Raw genomic sequence first — 18393 nt, 5'->3', positions numbered from 1 at the left:
ATTAAATAGGTGAATAAACATGGATAAAGGTGTCAGGATAAGGTAATAAAAAATAGGCACTGTTTCATAGTCTTATACACATAAAATCATATCTTAATAATGTCACCTATCAGACCCCTGTTTCTGATAATTTTAAAGACTCAGTCTAAGCATTTTTATATTTCTTAAAATCACATTTTCATTGGGAAAATTCTATAATAATAAGTTAAGTTTAAATACCTTCTGATCCTTAATATATATTATATGTAAAATATAAATATATATAAGTAGCCTGAAATATTGTAGCTGGTAAAGTAGATTCATGTTCAGCTTTCCTTTTCCTAGGGAAAAGGAATTCCCCAGGGTGCTCAAGTGTTGGATGGACTGTTCCTTCTGCCCCATATGTGTGTCTACACTTCTGTAGCTGAAATGTTGACCCTCGTCCTCACTTAAAACTGTTAGAATATGGATATAGGTGTGTCTCTTCTTTACAATGGCTTCATCTCTGTGAACTTTCAAATTAGTTAGCACATACCATGGAAGTTATGTATGATATACTGAAAACAATGATGTAATTTGTAACTGCTACAAGAGTGGGTGAAAAGAGTATAATTTCTAGACACACACACCCCTCTACACTTGAACTGTACTGGTCTAAAAAGACTGATGATTCTTTCAACAAGCAATTTTAATCAGTATCCAAGTACTACAGTCTACACTGAATTAAATAAGTAAATAAAACAGGAGGGTACAGGAGGTTGTTCTGAATTTTGGGTAGAAATCCTTGCTTACATCTTGGGGTCTATTGTAAAGAAACAATCAAGTTGACTCATTTTAATTTATTCAATAAATTAAGAAATTGCTTTTGTGAGAAAACATACTATATACTCCATAGAAAGATGTATAGACTATCACAAGAAGCTTAAAATCTAGCTACAGCAAAGGACAAGTACTTAATGAAGATGGGCAACCTCAGCTCAACATACTCACACTCACATAAACAAACATACACAAAACAAAAAACCCACAAGAATGAATGGATTAAATGGGGCCAGCAGAACAGCAGCAATTACCAAGGATGTGAGTAACTTAGGAAGATCGCAGAGATGAATTGTGGCTGATGTTTCTTTCATGCAGTAAGTATGTGAGGGGTGAGCATTCTAGTTAGAACTCCTAGCTGAAACCTAAGTGCCAGATGTACCTACTTCTTATCTCTTGGGTGTTCCTGGACAGAAAGATCAGCTTAATGATTCTTTTGTCCAAGTTGGAAAATCTGAATAAAAATTATGACTACTGGGACTTCCCTGGTGGTCCAGTGGTTAAGACTCCCTGATTCCACTGCAAGGGTCCAGATTTGATCCCTAGCCTGGGAACTAGGATCCCACATGCCTTGTGGCCAAACTGAAATAAATAAATGAATAAAAACAGAAATTATATATTTAAAAAATGACTGTTGCTTTTATAGACATTGCATTGAAATACACACTTTTAAAAAATAAATAGTATCCCATAATACCCAATGGTCAGCTCACTGATTTGGTTTTATAGTAAAAGGGCTAAATATGCATAACATCAAAGACAAACACGATTTGGAAATAACACTGGAAGATCATCATTTAAAATTAACTATCTTTACCCCCAAAACAATTTTAAGTGGCTTACAAATTTTGAATTGATTATAATGGAAAACAGAATACATAGGTGAAAATAGCCCCCAATCCCTCCCAGAATCAGAGTCTTTTCCAATGAGTCAACTCTTCACATGAGGTGGCCAAAGTAATGGAGCTTCAGCCTCAGCATCAGTCCTTCCAATGAACACCCAGGACTAGTCTCCTTTAGGATGGACTGGTTGGATCTTCTTGCAGTCCAAGGGACTCGCAAGAGTCTTCTTCAACACCACAGTTCAAAAGCATCAATTCTTCGGTGCTCAGCTTTCTTCACAGTCCAACTCTCACATCCATACATGACCACTGGAAAAACCATAGCCTTGACTAGGCAATAGCGATGAAATTACTGACTTCATTCCATTAGCAAGTGTCAAGTCTTCTGCAGCCAGATTTAGCTAATATATTCTGTTCAGTGCCTACTTCAACTGCCTTTCAGAGGAAGTTTGCTTTCACCTCTAAAGGGACACAAGATACTTTACTTGACTACTCATAGGGTAGCTCGGCCATCTCATACAATTTTTTCAAGATATTACCTGCATTCAACTCCTGGAAATATGGATATGACACTGTGTATCAAGGGATTCAGGCTTCCCCAGTGGCTCAGCAGTAAAGAGTGTGCCTGCTGAGCTGCAGGAGATGCAGGCTCAGTCCCTGGGCCAGGAAGATCCCCTGGGGGAGAGTATGGCAATCCACTCCCGTGTTCTTTCCTAGAGAGTCCCATAGACAGAGAAGTCTGGTGAGCTGCAGTCCACTGGGTCACAAAGAGTCAGACACGACTGAAGCAACTTAGGACTCATGCACATAAAGGGACTCATTTGACAGATTCATTTAGGACCATGGGAGGAGGTCATCCGGAGAAGGTGACATCCGGTTGACTGGCACACTGGACCTGCGTGCGCCTCACCCTCTCCCTTGTCTCTAGAATGTGCATTCTGTCCGTCATTCCTTCAGTGGGAGATATTTCCAAAGACCACACAAGCAGTCTTGAGAGAGCAACTTGCTGTTGAGACCATCTGGACAGTATATGCTTGAAGCTGGTCAAGACCTCTATATACATATTTGAAATTCTGACTGGTGGGTATTGAGATCTACTTGTCTCACAGCCTCCCGTGAAAAGCCCTGTATGTGAGACTATAAGAAATAGTTTGATGCTTATTCTAGAACATGAGTTCAACTTTAATTCAACTGTATTTTACTGACCTGCCTTAAAGTTAATTCAACTTATTGGGATATCAGGGCTTCCCCAGTGGTTCAATGATAAAGAATCCACCTACAGTGCAGGAAACCCAGGTTTGATCACTGGGTCAGCAAGATCCCCTGGAGGAGGAAATGGCAACCCACTTGGGTATTCTTGCCTAGAGAATTCCATGGATAGAGGAGCTTGGTGGGTTACAGTCCATGGGGTTGCAAAGAGTCAGACATGACTTAGAGACTAAACAACAACAAGAATATCTGGGTGTTGACACCAAGGATGAGAAGAATCAGGACTTTTTGTTTGATGATGGTTTCCTGGAACCTGAGAGTCACAGTTTCCTGCACAGAGAGGAGTGTTATCAATTTACCAGGGAATGAGAGAATTTCTTAAAAGAAAATTTAAATTTCTGAAAAAAAAAACATATATATACAGTGAGAAACAGAGTACTAACATAATTGGAAATCTCAATTACACAAAAATCTTTAAGAACACTGAAAGTTTATTTTTCAGGACTGACTCAGAGACATAGTGACTAGATTAGATAGTTGTCTCTGGTGCCATCTACTGTCTGAAAGATGTAAGAATTCTAGGATCTACAGTATATGGGAAACACTTTTAAAGTTCATTCCTCTCAAGCAGTGCCAATGTGAAAGAGCATTTGCTAGGAAAGTCTGCTTTCTTAAGGCTGGTTCATGGTGAGCATGTAAGTATTTGAGTGGAAGTAGCATATATTTTCTTGATGACCTCCTTTACCACATTAGTTGCCAAGTTCCAAACCAAAGATCCTTAATACAAACCCTTTTTACCTGGTCACTTTTCATCCAATTCTTTGCTTTTAAAAATTCAATGTATCAATAAATCTATTCAATAAGTTGCTAATTTAGATGTATTTTTCAATTCTATTTTATTTTCTAAGGTTTCCAATCATTTACGGAATGCCTCCCAACTTTTGTCATTTTCAGGTTTTTTTTTGACAATTTTCTTTAGGATGTTTTTAGAATTATTTTTAAATTCTTACTTGCCAACTCCAATTTTGGTTCAATGTGTATTTGCTTTTGGCATTTTCCCTCTTGTATGGGCATAAAATCTTTCCTGTTATCATGTTAGTAATTTGTTTATTACTTGCCGTACAGACTACAAAGACGTTCTACAGGATTTCTCAAATCAATGAAGCTTCAGTTACTTTTCTGATGCAATTAAGAGTGATAAGCTCCATTCAATAGAAAACCGATTCTTTTGGTTTTGGCAACATGCACTGTATCTCCAGTTCACCCCTCTTACTAGGGCATAGTGATCTAGGACTTTCACATAAATACTTGAGGTTTCTTAGTCTCTTCAGCACGAAAGTAATATAGAATTGTCTATTCTTGTATTTCAGAGGTTTTGACATATCTTTAACTCCTCACTCCAAGCAATTTAAAATTTGGCAAATGCTGTGAAGGGAAGACAGCTCTGTGTTTGTAGCCATGCAAATTTCCCAGTTTGGGTACTCTGCTGCTGCTGCTACTAATTCACTTCAGTCGTGTCCGACTCTGTGCGACCCCATAGACAGCAGCCCACCAGGCTCCCCGTCCCTGGGATTCTCCAGGCAAGAACACTGGAGTGGGTTGCATTTCCTTCTCCAATGCATGAAAGTGAAAAGTGAAAGTGATGTCGCTCAGTCGTGTCTGACTCTTAGCGACCCCATGGACTTCAGCCTACCAGGCTCCTCCATCCATGGGATTTTCCAGGCAAGATTTCTGGAGTTGGGTGCCATCGCCTTCTCCAAGGGTACTCTAGTACTGTGTAATCACCAAAAGTTCTGAAAGTTTTTCTGAGAGCAGCTGAAACATCATTGTTTTAGTGAAACCGTCATACAAAACGCACATAAGAACAATCAAGTTGATGATGAAAAACTGTATTTAGTAATTGGGATGGTTTTGCCTCCCTTTGGTGCTCTCAGGCATACGACTCTTATTTAAAAGTCCTTCTGGGACTTTCCTGGTGGTCCAGTGGTTAAGAGTCCACCTGCCACTACAGAGGACATGGGTTCAATCCCTGGTCCAGGAAGATAACCACAAGCCACATTCCATCTAAGCTGTGCACCACAACTGCTGAACCTGTGACATTAGAGCCCATGGTCTAGAGTCTATGGTCTGCAACAGAAAGTAGCCCTACTCTCTGCAACTAGAGAAAGCCCATGCACAGCAAGGAAGATCCTGCACAGCCAAAAATAGATAGATAGGTAGATAGATAATTTTTTAAAAATAAAGTCCTTTCGTCTTCTCAGAAGGCACCTACGATAACAGGTTCTATAGCAGCCCCCGTGGGTCTCACCCTTCAGTGCAACAAAAAATATTACATTTCAGTGCTGAGGGCATCAAGTAACATTTTTAGGAACTTCCATGTGGTTTTTGAAATACTTTAAATGAGAGCTACATTTTAAAATATATGAACTATTTAAAAGAACCTCTACAGTATTAGAGTGTAGGACTCTAGTGGGATTTCAAGTGTCAGAAAAAAAACAACCACAATATTACTGAGAGTAAAAATTGCCTCTTCAAATTAACACTAACGGAATTGCTATTATAATTATGAAGCTGTTTCAAAATAATAATTCACAATAACCTACTAATTATATCCCTAGGAATCTCTTGGAAATGAACATGTTTGGAATCTTTGGTTATTAGGTCCCTAATGACTTGAGAATGTATACAAAAGTCCTTGGTTCTATTGGTGAAATTATTCATCTAGGTAATAGGAAAATGTCTCCTCCTTTGGTAAGTAGCTTCTGTGTCTACCAGATTGGGTTTATTGATGCAAAAATAGAATTTTATGGATCTGAGACCTCTGATATGTGTCAAAATAGTTACAAAATCATATGTATTAGCATATTACCCATGAATAAATTTACCTGTGTCATTCTTCTATAGCTTCTACAGGGATCCGAGACACTTACCTTGTTTAAATAATTTTTTTTTGTTAACAGAAATAAACTGAAACATGATTGGCTGTCATGTAGCCAACTGAAACATGATAGTTTCAGTTAATTTATTTTCTATTCTAACATTGTTTTGCTATACATTTATGAAAAATTTAGCAAATCACTTCAGTTTGATTGAATCTTTTTGGTCATTCCCATTGAAAGCAAGAATCCAAGATTCACTCTCATCTCTGACTTTTCCCCTCGTGTTTCTCTTCTCACTCACATTTCTCTACATGGATGGTGCTGGTGGTGGTGGTAGAGATGATTTAGTTACTAAGTCGCGTTCAGCTCTTCATGGACTGTGGCCCCGCCCAGCTCCTCTGTCCATTGGATTTCCCAGGTCAGAATACTAGAATGGGTTGCCATTTCTTTCACCAGGGAATCTTCCTGACCAGGGATCAAACCCAGGTCTCCTGCATTGTAGGCAGATTCTTTAAGGGCTGAGCCACCAGGGAAATCCTTCTTAGTCTATTGGAAGGGATGCTGGCTGTGAGTCCCAGAGAGTAATGGACTGTGTTTTCAGGAAATAACTGAGTCATTCTGCGCTGCCTTCAGCAAGTCTGCACCACAGCCTGTCTCACGGAGGCTGCACTGTTAATTCTCTAACCACCTTCATGGTTGTCCTCATGAACTTTGACTTCACACATATCTGAATTTGAATTATACCTGTCAACTACTTACGGAGTGACTCAGAACATTAAGCTTCAATGTCCCCATGCAACAAAGAGAATCAATAATGAGAATCTAGCTTACACAGCCAATCTGTCTTGAAGTTTTGGAGGCAGGAGCCTGGGCTCCAATCCTATTTTCATCATGTCTTAGCTCTCCAGCTCTCTGTGCTTTAGCTCCCTCAACTGTAAGAGAAAGACGACAGTGACAGCAACTGCATGAAACTTTGTGAGTGTACTTTTGTGTGACAAGTAAATATATTATATGTAAAGTGTTTAGAATATTGCATTTCACATCACAATAATTATATACATGATAACTATTATGTTAAAAATCTGGTGACATAGTTCTAATTATTAGCTAGGGATAAGCGAGAGCAGTGGGGTCGTTTCTGTTGTTGTTTAGTCGTTAAGCCGTGTCTGACTCTTTGTGACCCCACGGATTGTAGCCCATCAGGCCTCTCTGTCCATGAGATTCTCCAGGCAAGGACACTGGAGTGGGTTCCCATTTCCTTCTCTAGAAGGTCTTCCCAGATCAGGGATTGAATCCACATCTCCTGCTTTGGCAAATGGATTCTTTCTTTACTGCTGAGTAGAGAGCAGTGGAGTAATTGAAACTAATCTTCACCCTTTACCTATTATGTGCCAGTCTATCTAAAGTGAGACAGTGAAAAAGTATAGATAGATAATTTTCCTAATTTAACCTGGCAGAGAAACCATGTGAAATACCATTGTCATTATTATAGTAAAATTTTAAATATATATAATGTTATATGTAATAATATACATATAGTATATGTATTAAGTATAGCAGATTCTCTCTCTATATATATATATTATACACACACACACATAATTTTGCAAGGTCATACAGTCCAGGTGGCTAATATGAGATTCTAACCAAATGCTTATTAACTCTAAATTTAGGTCTTATCATTTCTGAACACTCTGATTACCTTGAAAACAGGCAAAATAAGAATAAATCAACTACTATTTTAACAAGGTATGCATCTCATTCACACTCTTTGAGGTAATAACATAAGACAGCATCCTAACCCTTCTAATTCTCTTAGACTTTTCTGTGCCTATGGTATAGCATACTTTTAGTGATTACATGATATTACAACAATGAAGTTCTTAGCCCTGTAGCTGTCTCAATACTTTTATATAAGTGAGAGGATGACCCCAACCATTTGTTCTAGCCAACTGTGGCTCTAGTAACAAAGCTCATTGGAGGTTTCACTTGCTTGTTTTATAGATTTCCAAGTCATCTTTCAAGGGTACAATAAAAAAGTCTTATATTTCAAAGTCATGTTCAAATTCTCCTTGCTTCCAGAAAATGTCTGAGATTACAGAAATAGAAATTGACAAAATTCTTAGACTCAATTATCCTGAATTATATTAGGATAAAAATTAAACACAGCTATTTTTGTTTGCTCACATATATAATTAGTGAGGAGGCTATGTAGAGTGATTTTTAAAGATGAGAAGTTAACTTAATACTAATTTTTTGCCCACTTTACTCAGTCATCTAATATTTATGCTGTGCTTACTAGAAGCCAAGAATGATAAAGAATGCCAAAGAGAAAAGCAGTTAATCACGTTAATCTCCTTGACTTATTATCTTGACAGGATTTAAGGAATTGCCTTAAACTCATCCCTGACTAAAACATGCTCTCAGCTGATGTTTACTGACATTTGCTTTCATTTCACTAATATCATTTTTGCTTTTATTATTTTTTTAATAGCCGAAGTATATCTCATTGCATCACTCTAATTACAGTCAAGGGTGCAACACACTACTATCTATTAAATACTGGACAGAAAGAGTACATTGTTCTAGAATTATCATTACAAGACGTACTCAAGTTAACATACTTTTAATAACAGATATGTTTTTCCTCTTATCATCATTTCATTTATTACTTCATTATTCATTTAATCCTCTGTACTAGCTATAAGTCTATACTTGATAATTAAAAAAAGTAAGAAATATGAGATGTTATCTGCATATGTCTGTCCAGTGGAAGAACTAGCTTATAATCAAACAAATAAAATAAAACTATCAACCATGAGATAAAGCTACTAAATTCTGAAATATGTTTCTCAGAATTTATATTTGGAAGGAGATTTGGTCTGGGACTCTTGACTTGATTGCTTGTTTTTTTTGTTGAAACAATAAAATAACCTTATAATTATATCTATTCTCTTTCTCTTTCTATCAACATAGCATCTTAGGATGTTAGAATTCGCATAAGAAGAAAACAGCACAGAATATGGTCTTTTTAGATGGAACCTATACCTTGGTGACTGAGTTTATTCTGTTAGGGTTTCCAACTCATCCTGAACTGCAGATTGTCCTGTTTATCCTGTTTCTGACTTTGTACTCTATGATTTTAATGGGGAACACTGGCTTGATGATGTTAATCAGGGTTGATCCGCACCTTCAAACCCCCATGTATTTTTTCCTTAGTAACCTATCCTTTGTAGACCTTTGCTATTCTTCAGTCATTGTTACCAAAATGCTTGTCAACTTCCTCTCTCAGAACAAGTCAATTTCCTATCACAGCTGTGCCCTGCAGTTCTATTTCTTCTGTACTTTTGCAGATACCGAATCCTTTATCTTGGCTGCCATGGCGTATGACTGCTATGTCGCCATCTGTAACCCTTTACTGTACACGGCTGTGATGTCTTGGGGCATCTGCATATCGTCTTATCATACTTTGGAGGTAATATGGGTTCCTTGGTGCACACATCCTTTGCATTTATTCTGAAATACTGTGATAGAAATGTCATTAGTCATTTTTTTCTGTGGTCTCCTTCCCTTGCTTAAGTTATCGTGCACAGACACATCACTTAATAAGTGGCTTCTCTCCACATACAGCAGCTCAGTGGAAATTATCTGCTTCATCATCATCATCATCTCCTACTTTTACATTCTCCTCTCAGTCTTAAAGATCCGTTCTTCCAGCGGGAGGAAGAAGACTTTCTCTACCTGTGCTTCTCACCTGACATCCGTGGCCATCTACCAGGGAACTCTGCTCTTCATTTACTCACGACCCAGCTACCTGTATTCTCCCAACACTGATAAAATCATCTCAGTGTTCTACACCATCATCATCTCAGTGCTGAATCCCTTGATTTATAGTTTGAGAAACAAAGATGTAAAAGACGCTGCTTAAAGAGTCTTAAAACCAAAGCTAAATCCCTCCTGAGATATAAGGTTCCAGGATTCATCTAAATCGCTGATTACAAACTCCAGCTGTGTGTATGCTCAGTCGTGTCCAACTCTTTGCGACCCCACCAGGTGCTTTTTTGTCCTTGGAATTATCCAGACAAGAATACTGGAGTGAGTTGCCATTTCCTCCTCCAGGGACTCTTCCTCACCCAGGGATGGAACCTGTATCTCTTGCTTATCCTGCATTGACAGGCGGATTCTTTACCCCTGCAATGCCTGGGACAAACTGTAGCTAAGAACCTTCAATAACCTTGCCAGCACATACCCAATTTCTCACACAAGCATTTTATCAAACACTTGTTTTCACAGAGCCAAACACATTTAACAGCCCCCAGATAAAAGAAACATTTAAAAGTTTCAAAATTGCTACAAACTAATAGTTGGATAACTTTCCAACTGTTCAGTTCAGTCACTCAGTGATGTCTGACTCTTTGCAACCCCATGGACTGCAGCACGCCAGGCTTCCCTATCCATCACCAACTCCCGGAGCTTGTTCAGACTCATGTCCATCGAGTTGATGATGCCATCCAACCATCTCATCCTCTGTCATCTCCTTCTCCTCCTGCCTTCAGTCCTTCCAGCTATGGGGTCTTTTCCAATGAGTCAGTTCTTCATATCAGGTGACCAAAGTATTGGAGCTTCAGCTTCGGCATCAGTCCTTCCAATGAATATTCCTTTGTTATTGACTGGTTTGATCTTCTTACAGGCCAAGGGATTCTCAAGAGTCTTCTCCAACATGACGGTTCAAAAGCATCAATTCTTTGGTGCTCAGCTTTCTTTATGGTCCATCTTTCACATCCATACATGACTACTGGAAAAACTATAGCTTTGACTCGACAGACCTTTGTTGCTAAAGTAATGTCTCTGCTTTTTAATATGCTGTCTAGGTTTGTCATATTTGTTCTCCCATGGAGCAAGCATCTTTTAATTTCATGACTGCAGTTATCATCTGCAGTGATTTTGGAGCCCAAGAAAATAAAGTCTGTCAATTCCAACCATTAGGAGCTGGGAGTTAATGCTAGAACAGATTGTAATAGGTTTTCTTAAAAGATATAGTAAGAACCTCAGAGATTGTGTCTGTGTGTGTTTTCATGTGTAGAATATCTCATTAACAAGATTGCATTTACAAAATTACTGGATTAGGGAGGAAGCCATATTCCTTTGGTTTCTGTGCTATCTCTTGTACCCAACTAGTCAATTGCACTTTGATCAAGTTACTTATTTTTTCTGTCTCAATTGTCTGACCTGTAAAATGAGGAGAGTATAGTACCTACATCAATTACTGTTGCATGTTTGACTAAATGCTGACAATCATGCCTGAATCATTTTAAACACTTGATAGATCTTAAATACATATATTTCTTTAATCAATTAAAATACATAAAGTGCAACAAGATGGTGTGAGGCAGGGGTGCTAGGAAAGCAATCAAAACAATATCAAATACCTTTTCTTAAATGCTGTCCGATAACAAGTCAAGAACCTTCTATACCCAATCTAATCCAAATTAATTTGAAAACTTTTTCTAAGTGGCATCTTGTAGACTAAAGGTTAATTGCAAGCAGAGTATTTGTTTTCCTCCCTATCTTTTATTTTTATGTGTGAAAGTATTACTGAAAGTATGGAACATCCTTCTCTGGTATCTCAGAAACACAATGAGCTACTGAGCATATAACCTGTGTCTTCAATGGCTGGTCAACTGACATGACATTCAGAAGCGCCACAGAGAACAGTCACTTGAAGCCTGGACATAAAAGGACATGTATGATTTCAAAATACATTTCTATAACTTATATTTTTGCTGTTTGTTATTATTTTCATCATTATTATTTATTATATCATTATTTAATTGCCATTTATATATCTGTTGATGAGATATCTGTTCAAATCATGTCCTGATTTTTAATTGGGTTGTGTTTTTATTATTTATAAACATTTTTGTAAGTCTAGCTACAAATTCTTTGTTGCAAAAATGTTTTACAAATATTTTCTTCATTTCATCTATAAATCTAACATCTACCTATATTACATAATAATACATAGCATTACATAATAATGCAAAACATTAAAAATGATTTCATAAAATTATGTAACAGGAATAATTAATAATCAACAAAACATTTTTTCCCCTCTGCTTATATTCTGTTCACACTGCTTCAGTTTTTGCTTACTATATAAACACTATCTCAAAATGGCACAGGTTAAATAACTGGGCTGAACTGTGTTATTCTTCATGTTGACCATGGTCAGATTGTATTGACCCATACAGGATCCCAGGGACAGAGGAGCCTGGTGGGCTACAGTCCAGGGGGTCTCAAAACAACAACCAAGTATAAACATTAGTTTGAAGGTTCTTGTTGTTTTATTTCAAAAGTACCTTACAAATAACAACCTGTGAAAAACTGAACTTCATGTGAACAATATATCATATTCTTTAGGTCTAAAAAATATGCACGTCACTCATATTCCAATCTTCACATATTATGCAAGACACACAAATGTGCAAACATGTGACACACATATAAATGCAAGGAAACACAATGGAGATGAGTCTATATATTTCAGAAACAATTGAAAGTGAAAGTCTCTCAGTCGTGTCTGACTCTTTGTGACCCCACGAACTATATAGTCCATGGAATTCTCCAGGCTAGAATACTGGAGTGGGTAGCTATTTCCTTCTCCAAGAGCTCATTCCCAACCCAAGGATCAAACCCAGGCCTCCCTCATTGCAGGCAGATTCTTTACCAGCTGAGCTATGAGGGAAGCCCACAGCATTTACTATCACTCATCTCATTCCCATTTTATAAAGAAAAAGTCTTTTTTATATTTCACTGGAGTGGGTAGCTGTTCTTTTCTCCAGGGGATCTTCCCAACCCAGGGATTGAACCCAGGTCTCCCACATTGCAGGTAGATTCTCTACCATCTGAGCCACCAGGGAAGTGCAAGAATATTGGAGTGGGTAGCCTACCCATTCTCCAGGGATCTTCCTGGCACAGGAATCAAACCAGGGTCTCCTGTATTGCAGGCTGATTCCTTACCATCTGAGCTACAGGGTAGCTCAAGAGATAAAAATATATGTGTTAAATAAGTTTGTAGAAATGTTTCCCTTCAATGAGTAAAGAGACTCTTTGGCACCAGACAATTCCCACAAAAAGGTAATTAATATTATGACAAAACAAAAATACACATCTAGAGAACTGCTCATTAATACTTGCTTAATGTCTCACCAAGTACTGAACATAACATAAACCAAAACCAGAAACATAATTATTTCATTATGATCAATCCATGATATGCTCATTATTTCTGGAACTGATACAGATACTCTTAAAACAATCATGATTTTGAGAAATATTAAAATTGTCATCTTGGTTTGTATCCACAGGAATATTCACAGAAAATGCTTAGTCCTGAAGCTTACAGCCAGGTATCTCTAACACTAGAGTCTCAATCACATTATTTTGAAGAGGAGAAGACAGGTAAATTCATCAAATGTATTCTCTGAAGTAAAGAAAGGAAGGCTCAGAGACAAGCTTGTAGAAAGTAACATGCCTCACAAATTACATTTAGATTTGGTTCAGTTTCCCAACATTCTATACCAGGTATATGTTTTTATTGAATAATAACAGTTATGCCTTTTTAAAGAGTGCGTGCATGAATGTATAATTTTCTGACTATAAAGACAATTGCAGATAGAATTGTGTTCTATCTTATGATATACTGCAGATGTGCAGAAGTGTTACACATCCATGTGTCCTTTTCTTGATCATTTTCTGAAAGCTTAGACAAGAACAAAGAAAAATGGATGGAGGGAATTGCTCCTCCATGACTGGATTCATTTTCTTGGGAGTTACTGATAACACCGAGGACAAAGCAACCATACTTACCATGGTTCTAATTGTTTATCTCATTGGCCACTTGGCAAATCTTGGGATGATATTCCTGATTAAGATGGATCCCCAGCTGCACACATCCATGTACTTTTCCCCTGGTCACCTCTCCTCTGTGTCCTCTGCTGTTCCACTGCAATTCACCCTGAGATGCTCTTGGACCTATTTGCCAAGAACAAATCAATCCCCTTCTATGGCTGTGCTCTGCAATTCTTGGTCTTCTATCTTTGTTGACTCTGAGTGTCTCCTGCTGTCAGTCATGGCCTACGACCAGTACAAGGCCATCAGCAGCCCCTCGCTCTATGTGGTCAGCATGTCCGGCGGGTGTGCTCCCTGCTCGTGGCTGGGGTTTACCCGGTGGGAATGGCAGATGCTCTGATACACACGGCATTATCATTTCGCTTATGTTTCTGTGGGTCAAATGAGATTAACCATTTCTTCTGTGATTTACTTCCACTTTTCCTCCTCTCCCATTCTGATATACAGGTAAATGAATTGGTGTTATTCACTATTTTTGGTTTTATTGAACTGAGTACCATTTCAGGAGTCCTTTTCTCTTATTATATCACCCTATCAATCTTGAAGATCGACTCTTCTGAGGGGAAGTTCAAAGCTTTCTTCACCTGCACCTCTCATTTAAATGTTGTGACAATTTTCTAGGGAACTGTACTTTTCTTGTATTTCAGGCCAAATACTTCCTACTCTCCACATCAAGACAAAATGACCTAATTGTTCTACACCCTTATGATTCCCGTGTTAAATCCTCTGTTATATAGCCTACAGAACAAAGATGTGAAACAGGCCCTGAAAAACTGGAAAATAAAAGGTGGTTTTAAAGGGTGTACTATAAACATAGAGACACACATACATATGTCTGTTGTTTTTGTAAAATTATATTCATGATCCAAGGGAAATAAAATTGTTTCAAATACTTTAAAGGGATGAATAACTATTTTTAATACAGTATAATCTTTAAAAATACTACCGTTCCAAAACACAGCTTTCATTGTGTATAACAACTAATATAAAGCACTTCCTCTTTGCTGAATACTTCCAGAATTTTGCAATTTTGTCAAATATTATGATTAATTCTTTCATTCAAATATTATTTCAATTACACTAAGATTTATTGTATATTTACTGAGAGAATTTTGAGCATTTTGGTCCTTTATATTCTATGATACACACTGCATTTTCTATATTAATAACTATAAGCTAGAGCTAATAGCAAGCACGAATTAACTACACAGTCAGGTAATTCCTAAGAAGCCTCAAAATCACTCTGAAATAAAAATTGAGGACTATAAATCCAGCAGAGACAAGACTATCAAAAGAGAAAAGGCAGTCTCTTCAATAAGTGGTGCTGGGAAAATTGTACAGCCAGAGTAAATGATTGAAATTGGAATATTCTCTAACACTGTACACAAAAATAAGTGCAAAATGGATTAAAGACATAAATATAAGATGAGATATTACAATACTCTTAGAGGAAAACATAGGCATAACAGTCTTTGGCATTCATCGCAGCAATATATTTTTCTGTATCCGCCTCCTACGGCAACAGAAATAAAAACAAAAATAAACCAATGGACCTATTTAAACTAAAACAACAACAACTTCTGCACAGCAAAGGATACCATAAACAGTGAAAGGACAACCCATAGAATGGGAGACAATATTTGTAAACCATGTGAGCAACTAGGGATTAATTTCAAAATTTACAAACAGCTAATGCAGCTCAGTATACAAAAAAAAAAAAAAAAAATCCAAACAAAAACATGCACAGAAGATCTGAATAGACATTTCTCCAAACAAAACATACAGGTGGTCAAGAGGCACATGAAAAGATTATCAACACGTGAATCATTAAAGAAACGCAAATTAAAACCACAAAGAGATATTATCTCACACTGCTTAAAACGGCCATAATCAAAAAGCCTACAAACAATAAATGCTGGAGAGGCTGTCACTTCATTTCAGTTCACTCAGTCGTGTCCAACTCTTTGTGACCCCATGAACTGCAGCACGCCCGACCTCCCTGTCCATCACCAACTCCCAGAGCTTACTCAAACTCATGTCCATTGAGTCAGTGATGCCATCCAACCATCTCATCCTCTGTCATCTCCTTCTCCTCCTGCCGTCAATCTTTCCCAGGCATGAGGGTCTTTTCAAATGAGTCAGCTCTTCACATCAGGTGGCCAAAGTGTTGGAGTTTCAGCTTCAGCATCAGTCCTTCCAATGAATATTCAGGACTGATCTCATTTAGGATGGACTGGTTGGATCTCCTTGCAGTCCAAGGGACTCTCAAGAGTCTTCTCCAACACCACAGTTCAAAAGCATCAATTCTTCAGTGCCCAGCTTTCTTTCTAGTCCAACTCTCACATCCATACATGACTACTGGAAATAGCCTTGACTAGACGGACCTTTGTTGGCAAAGTAATGTCTTTGCTTTTTAATATGTTGTCTAGGTTGGTCATAAGTTTTCTCCCAAGGAGTAAGCATCTTTTAATTTCATGGCTGTAGTCACCATCTGCAGTGATTTTGAAGCCTAAAGAAATAAAGTCAGCCACTGTTTCCACTGTTTTTCCATCTATCTGCCATGAAGTGATGGGATCGGATGCCATGATCTTTGTTTCCTGAATGTTGAGCTTTAAGCCAACTTTTTCACTCTCCTCTTTCACTTTCACCAAAGGCTTTTTAGTTCTTCTTCACTTTCTGCCATAAAGGTGGTGTCATCTGCATATCTGAGGTTATATTATTTTTCCTGACAATCTTGATTCCAGCCTGTGCTTCATCCATCCCAGCATTTCGCATGATGTACTCCGCATATACTTTAAATAAGCAGGGTGACAATAAACAGCCTTGATGTGCTCCTTTTATTTGTAAATAGACTCCTTCCTATTTGGAACCAGTCTGTTGTTCCATGTCCAGTTGCTTCCTGACCTGCATACAGATTTGTCAAGAGGCAGGTCAGGAGAGGGTGTGGAGAATAGAAAAACCTCCTACACTGTTGTGGGAATGTGAATTGGTACAACCACTATGGAGAACAGTATGAAGGTCTCTTAAAAACTTAAAAATGGAGCTAGCACATGACCCAACCATCCCAATCCAGGGCATATATTCAGAGAAAGCTGTAATTTGAAAGGATATGTGTACCCCAGTGTTCATTGCAGTGCCCACGAGAGAGGGTGTGTATCTATCTCAGAAGAATTTATTGTCTCTTGTCTCATTTCCATTTTATAATATTAGAGCCCATTTAAAAGGAGGGAGGAGGGTTCAGGATGGGGAACACATGTATACCTGTGGCGGATTCATTTTGATATTTGGCAAAACTAATACAATTATGTAAAGTTTAAAAATAAAATAAAATTAGAAAAAAATAAATAAATAAAAAAGAAAAAAAATAAAATAAAATCCAACCAGATGCAAATGTGTTCTATTGTTTTCAATTCCTTTTAGATCTTTTCTTTCACTCATCAAGCGACTTGATTTTTGACAACTATCTCTGCAAAGGGGTAATGAGTATTGTGACAGATCAATAATAAATTACTAGGAATAAAGGTTGATAATACTTAGATGTCTCACTATTAAACACAACATAAAACCAGTAACAAAATAGTGATCATTATTATTAGTCAGTGACAGGGTCATTATTTCAAGAATTAATACAAATATTCTTAAGCCAGTCATGTAGTGAGAAACATTAAAGCTGTAATCCCATTTTGTTTCCATGTAAATACTTTCAAGTGGAGAGAATCCTTAGCCCTGTCTACAGCTCAGCATCTCTAATACATTAGAGTCTTGTTCATATTATTTTGAAGAGGAAAAGAGAGATCAGTTCAGTTCAGTTCAGTCGCTCAGTCATGTCCGACTCTTTGCGATCCCATGAATCGCAGCACGCCAAGCTTCCCTGTCCATCACCAACTCCCAGAGTTCACTCAGACTCATGTCCATCAAGTCGGTGATGCCATCCAGCCATCTCATCCTCTGTTGTCCCCTGCTCCTCTTGCCCTCAATCCCTCCCAGCATCAGAGTCTTTTCCAATGAGTCAGCTCTTCGCATGAGGTGGCCAAAGTACTGGAGTTTCAGCTTCAGCATCATTCCCTCCGAAGAAATTCCAAGACTAATCTCCTTCAGAATGGACTGGTTGGATCTCCTTGCAGTCCAAGGGACTCTCAAGAGTCTTCTCCAACACCACAGTTCAAAAGCATCAATTCTTCAGCGCTCAGCTTTCTTCAGAGTCCAACTCTCACATCCATACATGACCACTGGAAAAACCATAGCCTTGACTAGATGGACCTTTGTTGGCAAAGTAATGTCTCTGCTTTTGAATATGCTATCTAGGTTGGTCATAACTTTCCTTCCAAGGAATAAGCGTCTTTTAATTTCATGGCTGCAGTCACCATCTGCAGTGATTTTGGAGCCCCAGAAAATAAAGTCTGACACTGTTTCCACTGTTTCCCCATCTATTTCCCATGAAGTGATGGGACCAGATGCCATGCTCTTCGTTTTCTGAATGTTGAGCTTTAAGCCAACTTTTTCACTCTCCACTTTCACTTTCATCAAGAGGCTTTTGAGTTCCTCTTCACTTTCTGCCATAAGGGTGGTGTCATCTGCATATCTGCTGCCAAGTCACTTCAGTCGTGTCTGACTCTGTGCGACCCCATGGACTGCAGCCTACCAGGCTTCTCCGTCCATGGGATTCTCCAGGCAACTGCATATCTGAGGTTATTGATATTTCTCCCAGCAATTTTGATTCCAGCTTATGCTTCTTTCAGCCCAGCGTTTCTCAT

General features: G+C 38.1%; 1 pseudogene; it reads left to right on the top strand.

The window, feature by feature from the left end:
• Positions 1-8750: 8750 nt before the first annotated feature.
• On the top strand, positions 8751-9689 carry LOC133233337 (olfactory receptor 5I1-like; annotated as a pseudogene).
• The last annotated feature ends 8704 nt before the right edge of the window (positions 9690-18393 follow it).

Source organism: Bos javanicus, chromosome 20, assembly GCF_032452875.1.
Source record: "Bos javanicus breed banteng chromosome 20, ARS-OSU_banteng_1.0, whole genome shotgun sequence".
Taxonomy (NCBI): Eukaryota; Metazoa; Chordata; class Mammalia; order Artiodactyla; family Bovidae; genus Bos; species Bos javanicus.
Note: the sequence above shows the minus strand (reverse complement) of the source record. Positions and strands in the feature narration are given on the sequence as shown.